Genomic DNA, 21,210 nt, shown 5'->3' on the forward strand with positions numbered 1-21,210 from the left:
CATTATAGCTCTTATTTACAGTGCAGTTTTTCTGAAGTGCTGCTATATGACTCATAGGTCATGATTTTTTCAGAAAGATTTCTGGATCTAGGAGATGTCTGAGCTGAGGAATTAAGAAATCTCAACATGCAAAGTAGCCAATGTGTGTTCTTAAAAACCTGACGCAGGTTATTAATACTGCACTGGATTTGAGTGACAGAAAAACAGAGGCTTTTTGTTGCTGAAATAAAGAATAAACGATAACCTGTAGCTCATTTCTCTGACAGGAGACCAGGGAGCAAAACCAAAATCATTGTATTTGGCAGTAAAGCTCCGTAGTTTAAGTAGCATTTGTCCTGGGAGCTCAGGGCTGACCTGCCTACCTACCAGCTCTGTAGACTGAAATGATCTACAGCAATATCATGTACTTGGGAAGTGGCAGGGACTTTTCAAGTATAGAACTTGAATGAAGAACTGCTACCAAATACCTGATGGCATTTGTGTGTATTGTGTGTATATGCAGATGCACACGTGAAGGAGAGGAGTATTGTTGCTTGATAATACTTTGGAAAGTTGTTTGAGTTTTCTTTATTTACTTTTGAGGAAAGAGTTGAGCCAGAACTGTTTAGAATTAAATGCTATTTATCTTTGAATCTTTCTATATTAATTCTGACTCCATGAGGAAGGAAAGGAAGGAAGCTAGTAGAACATATTATGATGAAAAGTGTATATGAAGGCCCATTCAGGTAAATATTTTTGTGCTTATTTAGACAGTTTTTGTCAGGAGAATTTGTTTGTTATACTGGTTATGGAGACTGCTCTGCTTCCAGCTGGTGATCAGTATAATTTGTTTTATATGCAGATATTTGAGAATGTGCTAGTGGGCTTTTATGTACAAAATGTATTTCTAATTTGCTAACTAGAGGATAATTTTCCATCACTAAGACATGTATGAATTTGGAGATGACCTATACTGAAGAAGAGATGGGCTAAAAGTAACAAGAATGCGATTTTAGCTCCTTATCACCAAATGTTCATATTTCCCTTTTCTACTGCCACCTGACCAGCATTACATCTCATGGGAAAGTAATTACAGATAGTTCTAATCCCATATTCCTAAATGTCAAGGATTAGTCCAGCTAGTAGGTTTCACAAAAACTTTACTGTAAATACTCTGCATCGTATCTGCTGGAATTTCCATTTCAGTACAGTGGATGGTACTAACTTGGGAGCTGATGCCAATGGCTGGACAGTTTTGTAGGATAAAAATAAATATTGTAACTGACAGCATTTGTTAAGTGATACAATATTGCTTTTTTTTGTATTTTCTTCACCTGTAGATTTGGAATAAAAGTAAAAAGTACAGGTCAGCTAATAAAATGTAAATTAATATCCATTTCATTTCAATAGGTAATACTTAAGGTGAAGAGATCCAATATTTGGCACAATCCTGTCTTCTGAGTACTTAAGTAGGTGTCAAGGATTATAGATCTCAATCTGGTCTCTAAAAAGCATCCCTGGTTTCCTCAGGCAAAATTGCTTGATAGCTGCATCAGAATTCTTCGCTTTGTGAGGCAGGAATCCATGCTGCTTCACCACTGTGGTCAGTACAGGGCTCTCTTAAATTGCTGCTGTTCTGCTGACCCAGGGGCTTTGATGTTTGTTGCAGTGTGATGGTCTTTATTTTTTTTTTTATTTTTTTTTTTTGAAGAAAAGCTAATAATTTTGATAAAGTTTACTCAAGGCATACCACCAGTACTGTAACTTTACTGATGAGCCTGTGCCAACAATTTATAGGATGAAGAAAGCTGAAGATGAATAAATATATATTGATAGTGAGAAAGAATGTTGCAAAGAAAAAAGAAAAAGTAGGAAGTCTTGTATTTAAAGCTTTACAGAACAAAAATGAGATGTAATAAAAATGACTGTGCCCTGTGAACCTGTGTGCAGATTGTTAGGCTGTTTCTGTGCCACGCCAAGGGCAAAGCAGAAATTGTTTCTACCCTACCATACCCTATTCACCCCAAAGTAGGTGGAAAAGATGAGTTTCTGATTCAGCACATTCTCTGTTTCATGGCTTCAATCCTTTTTTCTTGTTGTCAGCTATACAGTGAACTTGTTTTTTCTCGCTTCATTTCTTATTTCATTCTGACCTTCTTTCAAATATGAAAAGTATTTCTTTAGATGATGTTATGGTTTAAGCCTGCAGGTGTAATGACTGTGTGCTGCTTCCCTCTCCCATTTCCAGTGGGATGGGAGACAGAATAGGGGAAAAAAAGCAAAGAAGAACTTGTGGGTTGAGATAAAACTATTTAATAAGAGAAAAGAAAAAGGATAATCATTATGACTAGATACGTGTGCATTTTATTATGTATGTAACAAGTGATGGACAAGCATTTACTCATCGTGCACCAACCGTGTACCTGGTGTCTTAAGCAAGCACAGCAGTAATGCATGGGCAATTTTGTATGCTGAGTGTATCCAAAGTTTGGTATTTTTTTTTTTAAACCATCTTAACTTGCTCCACAGAATGCAGGAAATGAATATGCCGTGATTTTCAAGTCGAGTATTCTCCAAATAGAATTTCTGTGCCTTGAGAATCAAAACTGCAGTTTTTCTGGATGTTAATCAGATTGTTTAGTCCTTAATGAAGTGATCTAAGTTTTCCTTAAGAGTAAGGTGAAAACTGTGTATTTGAACACACTGTTCATAGTAGACTGCACTATAAATAGTCTTTGTCTGCTTGAGAACTTCAGGAACAAATGAACAGAATAAAATGTGTGTTTGTGCTGGGGTCTCAGGATTCAGGATGAATTACTTAATTGTTGTGCAATTGGTTTTCATGACCAGGGCAGAGAGATTTCTGCCTGTCAGTAGAAATCAGTTTTAGTGATGAAATCAGGTGCCCAGAACTACAGAAATTTCATGAAAAGTTATTTCTCTGTCCATCCAACTTCTGACATCTGATAACTGGAGTTAAACGGAAATGAGTATTGTTTAATAACTCATAAGCTCTGAAGAAGGGTGACCAGCAGAGACAGGAATGTGACTGTCCCCTTCTACTCTGCTCTTGTGAGGCCCCATCTGCAGTACTGTGTCCAGGTCTGGAACCCCCAGGACAAGAAAGGCAGGGAGTTGTTGGAGAGGGTCCAGAGGAGCCACGAAGATGATCAGGGAACTGGAGCACCTCCCCTATGAAGACAGGCTGAGGGAGCTAGGCTTGTTCAGCCTAGAGAAAAGAAAACTGCAGGGTGACCTCATTGCGTTTTTCAGTACCAAGTGAGCCTACAAACAGGAGGGGAATCAACTCTTGGAAAGGGTAGACAACAGCAGGATAAGGAGAAATCTCTTGAAGTTGAGGGAGGGGAGATTGAGGTTGGATGTCAAGGGGAAGCTCTGAGAGTGGTGAGGTGCTGGAACAGCTGCCCAGAGAGGCTGTGATGCCCCGTCCATCCCTGGAGGTGTTCAAGACCGGGTTGTACGGGGCCCTGGGCAGCCTGGGCTGGTATTGGATGTGGAGGTTGGTGGCCCTGCATGTGGCGGGGGGTTGGAGATTCATGATCCTTGAGGTCCCTTCCAACCCTGGCCATTCTGTGATTCTGTGAAATTTCTGAAGTAAAAAGAAATCTGGTGCTCTGGGCACTTATAGTTAAGGCAAGGAGATTAGTTCAGTATGGAAAAATTATGGAAAGCCATTTGAATGTTCCCGTCCTGGCATCTTATATTATCTAACATGTATTCAGCTATAAGTGGTTTGATTAAATGTATTTATAATAGAATGCAGTTGTTGGAGCTGGTTGGAAATTTCTAATTTCTCAATAAGTTTAAAAAACAGATTATACCATTGCTTGGGTAGTGGTGTAACTGCTTTTATTGTTTTGAGCATAGTGAACTCAGATCTTTCTTTTTTCATCTAGTGTAGTTAAATTTTTATAACAAAAAGACTTCAAGGAGGAGAGATTTAAAAAAAAAAAAAAAAAAAAAGTAAATAAAATGCAAAATGTAATTAAGCTTTGACCCCTTAAATTGCTAATCTTCAAAGCTAATGCTGGAGAAGCACGAGATTATTAGCAATAAAAAGAATTTACTTTGCCCTTTCAAAATTACCATAAACCAAGTGACTGAGATGGAATGATGTTAATGTTTAAGAAGTAGGACGCTAGATTCTATTATCTCAGAAGCTCTGTCACCTGGTACGCTCTGTAGTCGTGTTATCTAATTATTGCCCAGGAATTGCATTAGTGTGCCAGCAATTTGTCTACTATTGGAAAAGTAATTGACATTTGGGTTACTGCTTTGCATTTGGAAGACTCCTAGGTAGTTCCAGAGTCCTCTTCTGTTAAAGGAGATCAGTTTAATTCTGTCTATAAGAAAAGAATCTGTGTTTTAGCATGTATTGCTTATATGTGCTCTTACAGTCAACAGAAGTTTTTTTTTTCTCCCAAAAAAGTGAGCTTCTGTGGAAAACTGACAAACTGCTAAATGACTCTTTTGAGTTTAAACTGACTTCAGGGCATTCTGCTCTTCCTTCACTAGCTGTGCAATCAGTCATATACTGATACAAAGAGCCAAAGTAAATATTGCAATGAAGTGGATAGAGGGAAATGTTTGTTTCTTGCCATCTGCTGCGCTTGTTTAAATCTACACATGTTTGGTTAGTAGATGGATCTAGTCATGGAGTTCATGGTCAAATACACTTCAGTGACCTTTTCTGCTTTCAGAAAGTGAGCCATCATGGAGAAGCTGGAAGGCTTACCTGATGGAGGAACTGAACTGAAATTTGCTTAGTACACACGTGATATTGTGATATTTGTCTATTTTAGATGGGGTCAAGAAACAGATAAAAGATTTCTTTGTTAGTACCGATGCTGTTTGTGCCTTGCTGTTTCCTACTGGATAGGTAATGCTAACTCCTGCTTGGCTTCTTTATCTGTTTCTAAGGCCAGGAACAGACTTGGTTTTCTTTAGCTTTAACTATTTTTTCTTAAAGATAACTCAAATATTATTTAAAATGAAGAAGTTATATTTCAATGGTTTTTTTTTTTTTTTTTTTCTAGCTAAAATACAGTCTTTCTCCAAATGTTCTCAGGTAGCTTTTTTTCCTGCTCTGTCATCATTTGGAGAAGCGCTTGCAAATTCTTCATACAAGTTGTTTTATTTAAAATTTAAAGGATATTTTTTACTGCATGTGCCTGAACAAGGGAAGAGCGGGCTGTCTTTCAAGCAATTACACTGAACAAATATGTTCTGTGTCTCTGGGAAGGGTTTGGGTTGTGGCTGTGTGTGGTTAAATGCTTGAAACTTTCCAGACTGATGCAATTTGGGACCTAAAGTTGATTAGAGATGCACAATTACAAAATGTACGTAACAATTTGTGTGACAACTGGAATTAAATTCAAAAGATATGTTAAATTGCAGTGAGGAATGCAGTTGTCTAGTAGTGGTGATAACTTTGCTACTATGGTAGGTTTAGGAACTTGATCAGTTCATACTTGAAAAGATTTAAGACTTTCTTGTTTTCAGTTTGCTCTTTTTAATGCAGTGCTGCTGCAGAAGCTAATTTTAATGCTCAAACTTATAGGTGATATCCATATAATATAAATATATATTTTTTAGGAACGATTGGCTAAAATAGGCAGTTCTTTAAGCTAAAACTTGGAGGGGAAAAAAAAAATCAGTCTACACCACTGATTATGCATCTGTAAATGTCTTTGCCAATGTGCCTTTATTTCCATCATTGGAAAATGAAGTCTTTGAAGGATAAATCTCCTGCTTGATGGATTACTTACTTAGTCACCTTTCTTCAGTTGTTATTATCATTTTGTTGTGGCCTTCTGTGGGTTGTTTTGCATAAAATACACTTTCTCTTCCACCTCCCAAAAATGTTTTTAATGGCAGTCCCCACTTCAGAAAAGCTCTTGCTCATGCTGTCTTGGTGTCCTATGGGTGGATTTCAGAACAGGTGACTGTGGTGAACTCAACTGAAACCAGTTTTGAATATGTAAAATATTCTGTGGTTTTGATTATCTTCTGACCACAGGCATCTCAATTGGGGTAGCCTACATGACTCGAGTTTTCATTGTTATATTCCTCTGTTTAGATAAGTTGGAGTGAAGGAAAATGTGAAGAAATAGTGATGACCGTGTTGAAAAATAATATTTTGTAGCTGATAACTTGTTTTATCAAAGTGTTGTTGTGCTCTTTGTATCTGCTGTTGTTACCACGGACATATATTTGTGGCAGTATTTTTGAAGCAATGTATTTGCATAGGACTTCCTGTTAAATACAGAAGCATTTGTGTGCATGGGGTACACACATCAACTCAACAGCAAGCTTTACATTCTTGCAAGCTTGTAAGCTTTCATAAAACTGATTGTAATCCAGTTTGATATAACTAACTGATCACAATCTGAGAATCTAGAGGTAAACCAGGCTTCTTGGCTTATCTGTATTATTCCCTTTACAGGCAGATTAGTGAAGCGTAGCAGTAGCGGTGTATTTCAGGTGTACCGGTGAGCTCCCTCCAGTTGTGTTTCTGAGATCTGATTATTTTGTCATGCTTAAAGTCATTATCTGGATCGCTCATTCTTTGCCATAACGCTTCTGCTTACATGGGGTGCGTTTTCTAGGTTGATAATGCTGCTTTGAGTGAGAGCTGCTTGGCTCTGTGCCGTGGTATATGTGATGCTGCAGCTTTCACAGGGTCAGTGTCAGCATGATGGCAGAATGGGAATGGAAACCATGGTTTAGGATTATTTGCATGTTTTATTCAGCAAAATCATTGCTGAACTGCTGTTTCTTAGGGGAAAAAAAACTGCCATGGCATAGAGCTCACCTTACCCAAATATACACAGACCACGTAACAGGAGTGAAGGACTCGATTAAATGCTCAGTGCAATATAAACTGTTTTGGAATGAAGAATGGTATGATTCTCTGAGGTGAAATCCGGCAGTCCAATTCCCTACCTTTTTGAAGCTAATGTTTCAATCTCATGTTTTGGTCTTATTTCTCTCTCATCAGCAATTGCAGGAGGTCACCTCAGAGCGGTAATTCTTCCCATCTGAAAATAGCTGTCCAAGATGGTTCCAATGAGCTGCCACTGGAAATACGGATAAAATGTGTTTGTTTTTTTTTTTTTTAAATCCTAGAATTTCATTTTTAGTAAATCTATTATAACTGTAATAAAGGGTGTTGAGAAATGCCTGTATGTATTACAGACTTGAGGTTGTACCTGGAGAGGGGCACATGACTCATGGTGACCAGGGGGTTATATTAGCATAACTCTGCATGTCCTGAGTCAAATGCTGGGCATTATTTTGCTTCAAAATTTTAACAGTACCAATAATGAGGCAACTTCACTGTTAAATCAGGGGGAAAAAAAAACCCGAACTTTTTTGCCTTAAATATTATGTTGAGAAGGTCACAGCTATATGCAGAGGCTGAGAGATGCCTGGCAATAATGTCTGCGTGTGTATAATAATGGTAATCCAAAGTTCCTCAAATGCAGTAAAAATGAAAGCACTGAGTGGGAAGGTCTATTGCAGAAGAAACAGTCATTTCTTAGCGTTTAGGATTCTTGCTTAAAATGCTGTTAAGAAAGTTAGGTAAGGCCAGACATGGAGCTGATGACCAGAATGTCATGTTTGCAGCCTACGCAGCAGCTGCTAGATTTTCAAAATAGCTCCAATCTTAACAGCTCCTGTTCTGTGAGGCACAGAGCTCCTGCAGAAGTCTGCCTCTCATTTGGATGCCAAAATGAGATCTGAACTCTCCTGGGAGACGATCTGTGAGGACACAGAAGTTTTGCTTTTTTTTTTCCATGTGTAATTGCTGAACCATTTTCACAAGCTTTTCCGTGGCATTCTTTCCTGAGAGACAATGATTTTCAGCTATTCGTGGTATAAAGTGTTACTCTTAGTATTTCTTAAGCTGCCTCTTCACTTCTGCACTTGCTAATGCTAGCAAGCACAATTCATCATCAATATACGTTTTTATCACTGAATGAATACTAAAAGGCATTATGCTGTATATCTGCATATACACTTTTATTGCATATACCTGCACATGTCCATGCACACGATAGAATTGCCTGTGCACTTGGAACGTAAGTGTTGCTGTATGGCTTTTCCATCTCACCTATCTTGGTGTAATAGTTCAAACTTTTGAGAAAATCCCATTTGTATCAAAAGATGTTTTCAAAAAGGGTGCACGCATCCACCTATGCTTCCTGAATTTCAGGAATGTTTCCTAACATTAGAAGAAAGCTGTGCACTCAGGCAAAGGTATATACCAGGAGCACTAATATGCTCTTCAGGAGCATTTATAAAGATTGAGAAAGAAGTTCACTGCCCCCAGGAGAGCGAATTTATTTTTTCCCTTTTGTAACGTCTCCATTCAAACAAATATACTGAGAAAGCAAATTCAGCAGCGGATGCGTAAGCAAACAAATTAATTTTAATGGCAGTTCTTCAGTTGAGTTCTTTTGCTGTTTTAGCATAGGCACCATTAATGTAAATATGTATAAAATTCATATTATGTCATATGTATATTATATTCTAAAGCGTGAGTTCTTTATAGAAAAAAAATAAGGTAATGCAAAGTATTTTCTTTTATCCTTCCATTTCAGAACTGCCTTTTGGCATGTTTGAAACGTATGCATATTTTTCCCCCATTAATTTGTTGGCATATAGGAAGGCTTAGCTGTATTTTTTTTTCCTGCATTTATCTACAAGTACTGAGCCCTGGAGTAGCTTTTATTTGCAAATGAATGGATGACATTACCATTGTCCAGTTGCAGATAAATATTTGCTTCCGAGGTTTATGATCTTCTGCTACAAGAAACTGCAGATCAATTTATTAACACCTCTGACAAGAAGTCACCATAAGTCATAGGGTAAACTGGCAGTCCTGCAGTGGCCTGTATGATGCACGCTTGGAGTGATTCTTTTCTAAAATATGCAACATGCCTGACGTTAACCGCCAGGTGAAGGTAGTGAGCAGAGAAGATGACCTTAAGTGTTCCCCATCTCTGTATGAATGACGTGAAGCTTTCCTGAACTGAGCCTAAGGCTGACCTCAGGAGTTCATGGCTTTGACATGACTATGGAGGAGTTCAGAGACCTCTTATTCCCCATTATTTTTTTGAAGGCGGTAGTGGCACCTTTTTGCCTTTTAAATAGACTTAAAGTGCAAATGAATATGGGTCTTACTCTTTGTGAGAAGACAAAAATCATTATTTTTAGACTGAACTGCTGAGATGAATACATTTTTAAAGGTGACTTTCTGTGTGGGAACTTTGACTCTTGCCATTTGTGAGGGGGCATCTAATTACTGCAAGGAGTTAATAATGCAGTATTTTTGTTGCACCTGATAAAACTACAGGCAACTATATTCAACTAAATTAGCAAACAGAGATGTCGGAATAAATGAAACATTGGAAATCACAACTAAAATAAGTCAGTTGCAAATTTTAAAACATGTAATGTCTTAACTTGAAGACCAAGGCTAAAAAAAAAAAACATACTAATTATATAAAGCGTATCTAAACATTTTGTAATGTGCTTGCTGGCTAAATAATTAGCATGACAGCTATTGTCTGGGTGCTGAGATGTGACAGGACTGCTGTTCAATATATTAACTCCTATGGAGTTGATAGTTGAAGTGAGGTAACGCTTCTCCAGCTTTCTGCTTACAACCTGGAAATGTCAGGATGTGAGTTACCGGTGCTCTTTGCAGTCCAGCTAAAAAAGGACGCCTTCTGTGTCATTGAATAAAATTTGAAAGAGAAATGATAAGGAAACAAAAAGTAACGGTTTTCTAATATCTTAAAAGGTTGTTTTCAAATACATCTTATTCCTTATCCTTTTGTCCTTGCATACTCAGTTTTCAGAAGGATTTCTTACCTCTTCTGTACGCAGAAAGATCTCAAAGCTGAAAGATTGTTTACCAGTATAAAATGGGCCTGAGATTTCTTTGATAGATGTTTTTCTTAAAGAGAATAGGAGAACCTGGTAATCTACTGTATGTCTGTTCAGTGACTCAACTGAGGAGAAAAATGAGGCTCTATTTTCTTTAAATGCAACTTCTGATGATGATCCCTGGCTCACAACCTCAGACCTATACTCTCTTCACGGAATTCTGTTCTTGTGATAGTAATGCTTGAGCTGATGTACTGAGTGCCTTTTGGGCAGGTTGGCTTACAGAATAATTTGCATTGTGTTGGTGGTTCCTTACAGTGATAGTTGGACTTACGGTGCTAGATGTACTTTTTGATTCATAATTTTAATTTGAACTAACAGAAGTGTTGAAGTGGAATTAAAAAAAAAAATATTTCCACTAGCTCATTGTTTGAGGAGATAATCTGAGTTTGCATTTCATGTGATTTCTGTGCTCAGTAATGAGCGCTTCATAGTTGTACAGTTAACTCATAGAAATCTTTGCTCTCCTGTGAATTAGTACTTGTGTTGTTCCTATTTTGCATACTGAAAGAAAAGCATTTAAGTATTAATCAGTGTGCCCAAGGTCACTTCAGGCATAATGATTGACTTGAAACTAAATTGTTGCTCCATTGCTTGAAGTGCTTCAAGCACCTTTATGAATTATCTTGCAAAATGATGATCGGGATCTTACAGCATCAGAGACTCTACAAGTTAACTAACTACCCTGAAGAGCTTGCAGTCTAAGAAGAGAAAGTGGAAGGTACACAGAATTACAGAGAAATAGTTACCTGCCTGAAGTCCTGCACAGCCGTAGGCAAAAGAAGGAAGCATTATCTACTATTCAAAGTAATTTCCTTGATACCATTTTCACTGGGTATTTCTACATTCCTTACTTGTCTCACAGCTCAAAGATTTTTCTTTATTTCAGGAGCTTTTTAAAAGTAATGTACTCTAATGGGAATGGCTTAGTTGGGAGTTCATTTTAAGTATAACTTTAAACGATGAGGAGTACATCCAAAGGTTAATAAATGCTGTAAGTCAAACTGTTGATACAGCCTGTCTGCTGGGCAGGGAGCATTTATGTGAATAGTAGGAAAATATTAAGTACCTTTGTGCTCCTATGGGTTCTCTAAGATCTATAAACAAAACCTGTATAATAGAAAATGTGTTGAATTTGTGAGAAGTTCCTAAGTTCTATTTTTTATTGTTTTTTAAATCTCTTTAAATATACATTAGCTAGCCAACAGGAATATAGCACTATAGCACTGAAACGGCCTTCATCTTCATATCAAGGCAAGCTTAGGCATGTGGTATGTTGGTATTAGGAAGAGGACCTCAATTTTTTCTAAAATCACATCTAATGTATTTCTGTGTATTTGCTATAAAAGCTTTCAAGGAAAGGAGGAAATTAGTTTTCAGGTCTGTGAAATACTGGAAGCTAATAGGGCTAACAGAGGAAAATCTGACTTGTCTGTATCAAGGCAAGGTGTTAGGAAGTCACCCTCTGAACTCCAGAGGTTGCTGAGTCTGTGTGAGCCACAGTCAGTATTTATGCCCTGTCCCTGGTAGAAATCTGAGAAGAAAGGAGTGATTGCTGAAATCAGCAGATAAAAGGATTAGGGTGAAGTTGTATGGCTTTCTCCAAAACTTGTTGCTATTTACATAGCATAAAGAAAAGTTTACATTCTAGATAAATAGATGTGGCGATGATATAAAATCTTCAAATGTAGTCTCCATTGAAACTGAGCCCATCTATTTTCATTGCACTAATGTATTCTTATATGAATATTACAGGCTTGATTGCTTCTCTAATTTGACACGCAGCTATGTGACTCTATGGTCCCCTTAATTCAGCTCTCAATTTTCAAAGATTATCCAAAGAAAAATTGTGGATGCTAATCAATATTATGTGGGAGTATTCTTTAGGAAAGAGATGGGTAAAATGAACAGCTAAATACAGAGTATGGAAATTCAGTCTGCTTTGAGATCAGTAGGTAAAGACTTCAATCTATAACTGTGGGAATTCAGAAATTAGGAAAAAGGGAGACCATAATATATTCTCAAGAATCTGATAGAAAAATTGAAGCTTACATGCTGATCAAGGAAACTATCCCTCAGAAATGTCAGAAAAAAATGTTTTAATGCTAGGCTGAGGTTGGAAACAATTCATTATATCAATGACATTTTGTTAGGTTGAGCCCCATTTCCTTATCCTAGGCTAATAGCACTGATGATTGTTTTCAAAAAACAATTGACTGAGGACCAAAGCAATTGTTTCCAACAGCAATATAATTCGAAACAGAGAGACTTGTGCAAAAATTTTCTATTTGTTTCTTTGGAAGCTAGATTTGCTGTATGTATTGCTTCAGATGTCCCCAGCACATCAAAAACGGTGTGCCAGCTCACGATGTCACTTCATGGGTTTTAAAGGCTTATTGTGGAGTTAGATTTTGAGATAGGGAAAACGGTTCAGTGAAGAACTGTGGCGTATTCTGGATTGTGAAAGAAGTTTCTTGTTTCCTTCGAATAATGGCTTTAAATGTGAATTGAATATTTCAGTTGATTGTTCTGATGACAGGTCTCTTGGGGTGCGAGCGCCTTTGTGCTTGGCATTATCTTTGTGAAATATCAAGTAGGAGAAGGAGAGAGAGAATGCCTGTATCTGTGTGATTCAAGCAAGTGTTATTAGATGAGGTCTAGGTTGTCAGTGATGGTCCCTGGGAAGTGGAAAAGCTGCTTTTACTGTTTTGCTCAGGGAATGAGTAGCGCTCTTACAGCGCGTGGCTTGAATCTCCTGCATATAACAATAAAAATGCCGGTTGTGCTTTGAGTGGGGGTACAATTAACATAAAATGAGGAAAAAAAAAGTGGTATTATACAAGTTTTCTGCACTACTCAGTATCAGAGGACTTTCTTCAGCAGTTGTTAAAATGAGGCTAATGTTCCTATGTTCTTCTCAAAGACATATTTGAAAATTGCTTTTGCAAAGCTCTGAGTCAAGCAGGGGTGCTGTTTCCAGTTAACAAGCAATCTTAATTGTTTTGGCTTTTGTACCATCTCCATCTCTACACATGTTCAGATGTGTATCCCAGTTTTAAACACTAAAAACCCTGAAGATAAGCCACCTTGTTTTTGCCTGGTTTAGTTTTGTGCTGTGCGATGTTCTGAGCGAAAGGTGTTCTTTTTCTGAAGTTAGTACCACAGTTGTATTCGTAAGGTGGAGGAATAGCAATTTATGTTAAATCACTCTGAAAATCAATGGCATTTGTTGCCATCATTGCTGGAAGAAATTTCTTTCTCCTCTCCAGTTTGAGTGAGGCTAAAAAGTGAATTGATAAGGTTACTTATTTGCTAGTGACCTTATGAATAATTTCTTTGTCTTTCTGTGTTCCAATCTTGGTTTTTGCAGTTAGTATTTATAATGTGTTCTCTAATCAGATTCTTCTTGAAGTGTTCAACAGCATCTGTAACTTCTGCCTTGCATTCCAGAAATGAGTTTGCTGATGTTCTTCTATAGTGATGCTTCCACATTCTTATATTTTAGCTACCTTACTACTTTGCTGAAGCATTCTTATACTAAAATTAAGTATTTCTAAATATATTACTAGGAAAAATGCTCAAACTTGCTCCATTTAAAAAACCTGTGCGTTTGAAGTACTTATACCAGAATAGCTTTAGTGAAAATAAATGGAAAAAAGGACATGATGACTTGAAAATCAGCATATCTGACAAAACTCTAAGACTAACACACAAAATCCGTGGGACGAAGTGGAAGCTTTCTCATTAATCATAGTGATTTGGGATAGAATCCACATGAAGAGAAGCAGTCAAGTAATGATAAAGGTAGATATATAAATGGTTGCTGATGAGCATTCCATGGAAGTTTTTTTCGGTAGCAAAGTGGTTGTGCTGGGATGAGTGAACTCTTAGTGTGCAGTGCAGTATGATGGTCATTGGAAGTAGTACTTCTCCAGATGACCTTCATACTGTTTCAAGGAAGCCATTTACTTCCTAGGGATAAAATTTAGTTTATGGAAGCTAATTTGAAGGGGTGTTGGGTTACACTAGTGAAGAAACGTATCAAAATTGATTTTTGTTCTTAAAAAGTATCAGTGCATTATCTGGGAATCCTCCTGCAATGTGAAAAAATGTTTGGCAAGAGAAAATCGGCCAGCCTTTTTTCAGGTGACACTTTCATACTTGAAACTTTTTGTTGCATGAAAAGCATTGAGCGTGTTTTTGCATTACTGGTTGAAGTTGCTGAAAGATAGAGTGCTGCATTTAGATTTCTAATTCAGAAAGTTTTATTAGTTGCAGGGAAGTTGCATTGATTTCAGTACGTTATCAGGTTGAAGAGTAGTTGTGAAAATTATGACTCTTACTAAGGAACCAAAAATACAGGTTGAAAGCACTGCTGGGAACATCACTTGGAAAATTTGGATTAGAGACTTCAAATAGTATGTGAGACTACAATCAGTGTGAATTGGAGACAAATTATTACTTAGAATGCTCATGCAAGTCTATGGCCTTACCATCATGAATTGTTTGTAAAGGTGCTTGCACTTGGAAACATGTTTGTGACTGATAAACAACTCCAGGCTGCTTTTAATGCAACTATGAACTGTGTTACAAACAGAAATGGGGAAAAAATGATTACATCTAATAGGGTAGCAGCTGTAAGGGTACTGTTGTATTAAGTGACTTAATGAATACCGATCTCGAAGCAATAAATCAACATGCAAACAGTCTGCGCTAATCAAGCAAGCAGAATTTGTCAGAGACTTAAAATATTTTAAATGAGCACTTCAGCCAAGAAGCACCTACATGTTTTCTTCTTTGATCAGGTTATTATTTCTGTAACCACACACTGGTCTATTTCTCTTCTGCATTTTCTTATTGTTGTTGCCTGTTTGCTTTAAGTAAAAATCTATGGGACTGTGAACAATCAGTGTTAAATTCTGTGCCACTGGTGGAGGGAGGATTTTCTGTAAGATCACTGACAAGAAGATTATTGTGAGAGCTGTTGTGAGAACTGGGGAATGGCAGGCTTCTGCAAGTAAGCATCAGCTGTGTGTGGGTATGTACAAGTGAATATGGGGGTATATAGGTCTGCATTTATATACTCATGTGCACATGCTTGTGTTTGTACAGGTTACATTAGTGCAGAAAAATAGAGAAAAAGGAAAAGGAGAGTCATATCTTTACATCTTGAGAGTATTATTAATTCCTTGGAGGCGAGTATCTGTTTGATACTGTTAAATATTTAATAGAGAAATTACAATTTGTACGCCACAGTTGTAATTCTGCTGTCACTTGTTGGGGGATTGTAAGTGTTCTTTCACAGTCCAAATGCAGTTGGGTCAGTTGAGGCCCCAAGCTTACAGACATTCACAGGCATATAGACAGGTGTCATTTCAGGAGATCATTTACAATGCAGGAGCAACAACAAAAACCACTTGCCCACACCTTTGCAGGGTGCAGATCTTAACTTATTCCATATGTATTTGCACATCTTGGCTTTCTCCTATTTATTTCTGCTCAAAGATTTATGGTACATCTAGTTTACTTACAAATGAGATTGGTAAACCTCCAGATCAAAGAGAGGTGATGTGTGTTGGGGCATTTTTGGGCCACGCTTGCATTTCTGTTTGAGTTGCTTGAGAATCCATCACTGAAGAATCAATAGCTACCTTTTACGTTTCTCAATTTATACTTGCCTTTTTTTAGATGTGGAAAATAATACCAGTGAGACTTCTGTAGCTGATTAAAGTATTCAGAGGTCTTCAGTATTTGACTCTTCCCTTTATTTTGGGAATAGATGGATGCTTTCGCATCATGAATCATTCAGCTCTGCTTCTGCAGTCTCTGTACTTTGTCTGAGATCAGAAACATGCCTTTGACCTGCTTCTTGATAGTTCCACAACAGCAAACTTGATTCGTAACAGCAGGAATGGGGGGGGAAAAAAAGAGCTACCTCCAGTTTTTCAGGCTGCTTGTCAAAGCTGTGAGTAGCAGGTGAAGGTCTGCATTGTCTGCTGGCAGAATGAGGAGGATGGAAACATATTCATCTTGATGGTGACTCAGAGATGGACTGTCTTTGCATTAACGAAGTAAAAGGATGGGATATAGCTGCAAGGAGTAATTATGCCATGCAGCTCAACCACCTGGCTTTTCAGAATGTACAAGATGTAAGAAACCATCAGGAAGAAATCCAGTACAACAAAAGCCTTATGCTTGAGCTGCTGACAAGTATCTACTTCAGTGTCTTGACTTGGTTGGTTTACTGAGAGTCCAGCAGTAAAATTCACAGATCAAATTGGTACAAGCCTCATATTTGGCTGTTGCTATCTCTAACTGTAAAATACTCAGGGAATGCCTTAAGGTAGGCAAGGATTGATGTAAAGAGTTTTGGCATTAATTTTCTTTAGTTAAGCAACATACTGGAGAAAAAAAAACAAAACAAACAAACAAAAAAACAACAGTGCAGTGAAGCAGCACTGAACTAATTTTTGTGTTAACCCAGTCCTATTTATATTAAGAAATAGACATATGCAGTACGATTATCCTGCATTATTGTGGGTTTTTTTTTTTTTTAGTTCTTATCGTCTGTGTCAATTAAAGCATTTATATCCAGGATTACTGTTAGGTAGCAACTTAAAAGCAGAGCTGATCTTCAGTTGTCCAGGCTGCACATATAGTTAGCTCAAATTGCATGCCAGTAGGAACACATCCAAATTTTAACTATAGCTTGCAATAAATAAAGAACAAACCTTGTTGGTTGCAAGTTCCAGCGCTGTAGAGTCTGATAGTAACTTAAATTTAAACCTGTAAACATTGCACTTTTCTACTTTAGAAAGAACAAAAAATGGTTTTATTTCTTTAAAAATGATGTTGCTGGGGAAAAAAGGCCATAAGCAGTTAATAGAGCAAGAATTGTTCATACTGAGACTATCAGTCTTTTGCGCGCTGACGTTGATGTTAGTGTCAGTTGACAGTGAGCTTTTATAGTCAATCTATTGAAGTACAAAGGGCCATGTTTTGAAAACTGTCATTAAAATGCCTCTGGTTTGTAGAGCAGCACATCCTTTATTCACTTATAATGGAATTCGCCATAACAGATGAGACAGGGCAAACGTTGAAACTCGTAGTATAAGAGGAAAAATAGGATCAAGTGCTTTTATTCTTGCTAAATCCTTTTGTTCTTTCCAAATTAGAAGCACATCTTAAAAACAAAACAACAACAACAACAAAAAAACAATGGTTCAGACAGTTTGGTTAATTCATTTATATGATTTTTATGATCAGAAGTTGTACTGCTTTCCAGCATGGTCTTTCAAATGTGTTTCAAGCAAAGTGAAGTTATCTCTTAATTTGAGTAATGCAGCCAAAAACTAATAGCTTTGAAACTGTATGCTACTGCTGCTTTGGATTTTAGCTGCCTAAATTTTCTCTCTACAGTGGCATCTCTGCAGTTGTTCTGTGTTGGCTGACCTCATTTCCAGTCCCTGTACATGTACGTTTTCTGCCTAAGCCATGCAGATTCTTCAGCAAAGCCTAACTTTTGCCCTACCAGCCTGATATTTAGAATGACCTGTTCCTGCTCTCTTAAGAAATGCCTCTTAAAGAGCGACCAGAGCGGGTGGACAGCAAAGCTTCAAAAAAGCAGTTTCTCAGGGGACCTTTCTAACTAGTTCCTTAAGCAACCTGATGTCTGTTCTTCCCTTATCTAATGCTGAAGTTCTGTTGGCAGTTTTCTTCTATCGAGTTTTTAATCTCAACTACTTTATGGTCATTATGGCCAAGACAGACACCAGTTGTCATTTCACCTATGAGACCATCTCTGTTTTCAAGCAACAAGTCCAGGAGGGCACCTTTCCTAGTATGTGTTATAGTACCTGTACCAAGAAGTTAGCTTCACTGTGACTCAGGAATTCCCTGGACCTGTTTGTTCTGCTGCATGGTATTCCCAGTTAACACTTGAAGTTTAAAGTTGCCTAAAAGAGCAGCTGATCTAGAGAGATCCATTATGCTTCATAGCTTTTTTTTTTTTTCTATTATTTTTGGCATTTTCTTCACAGATGTACTAGTTAGGATGATAGAAGTTGAAAACAGATGCTGTGAACGCTGACCAGTTACAGCTTGCTTAAGTTGAATTTAAATTGTTGATTCAGTAGTGGAGGACTTTCTCTCTCTTTTCTCAAGATGTTTCTTCTTCAGTTCCTCAATGGAACTGTTGTGGTTTATGTGAAGTATCCATACATTTACTAAGAGCGTGATGAGAGCCTTTTAAAGTGCAAAGCACATGCAAGTCTTAAAGGCTTGTTTTCTTATCATTTTGTAAAGACATGTCTGTTTTCCAAAAGCTAACTGATTTTCTTTGTTCTTTTGGTTGACTTTTATTTTTCTATATTTTCTTGAGTTAGAGAAATAGCTTGGTTTTCAAGCTATTGTGGTCAGTTACTTCAGTATGGATTATTGACTTTCATATGGAGAAGGTTTTTATACGCTGTTAAGGATATATAACTTTGGAGAGATATGCAGGTAATTTTTTCTTTTTGTTCTGTTTTTTTTTTTTTTAATACATTTGTAAATGATCTCAGTACAGTTGGATGGAGAGAAAATACTTCAAAGTGCTAAAAAAAATATCCAGTTTGTGCAACCAAACTTGTCAGTCCCAAGGTTATTACGTGTACTTGAAGCAGATTTATGGCATGGTTGCAAAAAGAGAAGATAAGACGGCTGAATTTTAGAAATTTGTATTCTAAAAGTCTCTCAACCTTGACTATTTTGTGGATGCATGAAGGACCCTGTAGAGCTGCCCTGATCATATTAGTGAGCTGTTCAAGAAGGTGTATCCTCTCCACACCACAGTGATGAGCCTCCCTGTATTGCTAACGATGGGAGAGGAGAAGGCTGAGATACACAACAACTCTTTTGCCTCAGTCTTTACTGGCAGCTACTCTTCACACACCCCTCTAGTGGATGGATAATAAGGTAGGGACCAGGGGAGCAATGTCCCTCCCCCACTATAAGAGAAGCTCAGGTTTGTGTCTGCCTGAGGAATGTAAATGTTCGTAAGTCTGTGGTTCCCGATGAGATGTATCCTGTAGTCCTGAGGGAATTGGCTGATGTAGTCATCAACCCACCCTACAAAATTTGAGAAGTCATGGCAGTCAAGTGAAGTCCATGGTGACTGAAAAAAAGACCATGTTACACCCATTTTTAAGAAGAGTAGAAAGGATGATCCAGAGGACTACTGATCTGTCAGCAGCATCTCTCTGCTGGGGAAGATCGTGGAATATCTTTAGTTTATTCTGGATCCATGCTAGGTGCATGGAAGACAGAAGGTGATACAAGACAACCAGTATGGCTTCACCATGAACAATTTCTTCCTGACCAACCTAGTGGCCTTCTATAATGGTGTAATTGCATTAGTGGACAAGAGAAAAGCCACAGATGGCATCTGTCTGGACTTCAGTAAGGTCTTTGATGTGGTCCTCCATGAAGTTCTTGTCTCCGAATTGGAAAGATACAGATTTAGTGGGTGGACTGTTCAATAAGACAAGGAACTTGTTGTGAGATCATACCCATAGAATGGCTGATGGCTCATTGTCTGAATGGGCAACAGTGACTAATGGTCTCCCAGAGAGGTCAGTAGTGAGACTGATGCTCTTAAATTTCATGTAATTGAAGATATTAGGTATCAAGTGTACCCTCAGCAAATTTGCATATGACACCAACCTGTGTGGTGTGGTTGATGTGCTGGAAGGATGGGATGCCATCCATGGATGGCTTCCATAGTCATGCTTGAGCAGTGGGCCCAGGAAAACATCATGAGGTTCAATGAAGCCAAGTGGAAGATGTTGCACCTGGATTGTGACAACCCCCACAGTCAATACGTGCTGGAGAATGTAAGGATGGAGCACAGCTCTGCCGTAAAGGGCTTGGGAGCAATGGTGGATGGCAAGCTGGGCATGAGCCAGCACTGTGCCCTCGCAGCCCAGAAATATCTTGGGTCGTATCAAAAGAAGCAAGGCCAGCAGGTTGATGGTGACAGTTGTGTCCCTCTGCTTTGTGTAGGAGCTTTCAAGGATGAAGAGTAAGGAATTTTTTTTTACATGCTTTGAGGAGTCAAGTCTGAAACCACAGTGTAAAAACTGTCCTAAAATCAGCTTGACTAACAAGAAAAGTAGTGCAAAGCGAATGTAGGCAGTGCTTCACTTTCACCATCTATGAGCTTGGCGGAGGCAAAGGAAGGCTTCCAAGCCCATTTCATGCATTTCATTTCTATGCAGGTGTGCAAAGACACCCATGGGGTCAGCCCCAGTCAATGTAGGCTCTTTGGGGCCAACTAGGCATAATACAGCTCCAAAATAAATACTGTACAAAGCTTTTTAAAAGCAAAAAAGCTGTCTATTAGCCAATAATAAAGCCTAGTAGGCCTGTACTTGTATATAAAATGTGTCTTGTTTATTATATTAATCTGGAGGTCAGTCTGAGTTTGTTAGTTCACTGCAACTTGCAATGTAAATTAATGCTCCACACAAACTACGCTAGGACTGTTTGCTTTTTGAACTGTTTTGAAATAACTTAAGTATATATAGAAATAAAGCCTTATCTTTCACATGACATGCCCTTCAGAAGAAATGCTATTTAATGTCAGTCATAACTGACTTAGTGTTGATATTTAAGCATGTTTACTTGGATTTATATAGATTATAAAACACTTCAACACAACATGAATTAAAGACAGAATGCTTATGCTTCTTGATCCCAGTTGGTTTTATAGCTCATTGAATCAATAGGCTGGCATTCATCATTTGTCTGCAAGGAAAGTGAATGCAGTCTCTCACTCAGCTTGTTCTAGAATGAATCTGGGAACTGAATACTTGTTCAGCTGCACGAGGGTATTGGTGTGTAGGCTGCTGTGTTCACGTCTACAATCTTTTGAGCCTTTTCTCTGCCTTTCAGTGCTGCTTATTGCTGCAGAACATACTGAAATGGGGCATGGTGCTTGGTTTTTGACTAGGTAGACCTCATTGCTCTAAGCTGTCATTCAAATTTGGGAAGATGATACGTTCAGCCTCTAAAGCTTCAGCATTATTTTCATTATTCTGACCAAGAACTGGGAAATCAGTTATCATTTTACTCCATTTACGGAGAAATTACTGCCTGTAGTTCTGAATTCTTGCAAATGATAGTTCATTTTCAGACTCAAAATTGTAGTAAAAGCATTGAAATGTAAAATTTGGCCAATTTTCAAGGCAGTCCTCTTCATATCTTCATATTTTC

The 21,210-nt window shown here is 37.9% G+C and overlaps 1 protein-coding gene across 19 annotated transcripts in view; it reads left to right on the forward strand.

Annotated features, from left to right (window-relative positions):
- RBFOX1 (RNA binding fox-1 homolog 1) overlaps positions 1-21,210 on the forward strand; it is a 745,900-nt gene that overhangs the window by 72,373 nt on the left and 652,317 nt on the right. The window lies entirely within an intron of this gene.

Source organism: Lagopus muta, chromosome 15 (assembly GCF_023343835.1).
Source record: "Lagopus muta isolate bLagMut1 chromosome 15, bLagMut1 primary, whole genome shotgun sequence".
In the NCBI taxonomy this organism is placed as follows: Eukaryota; Metazoa; Chordata; class Aves; order Galliformes; family Phasianidae; genus Lagopus; species Lagopus muta.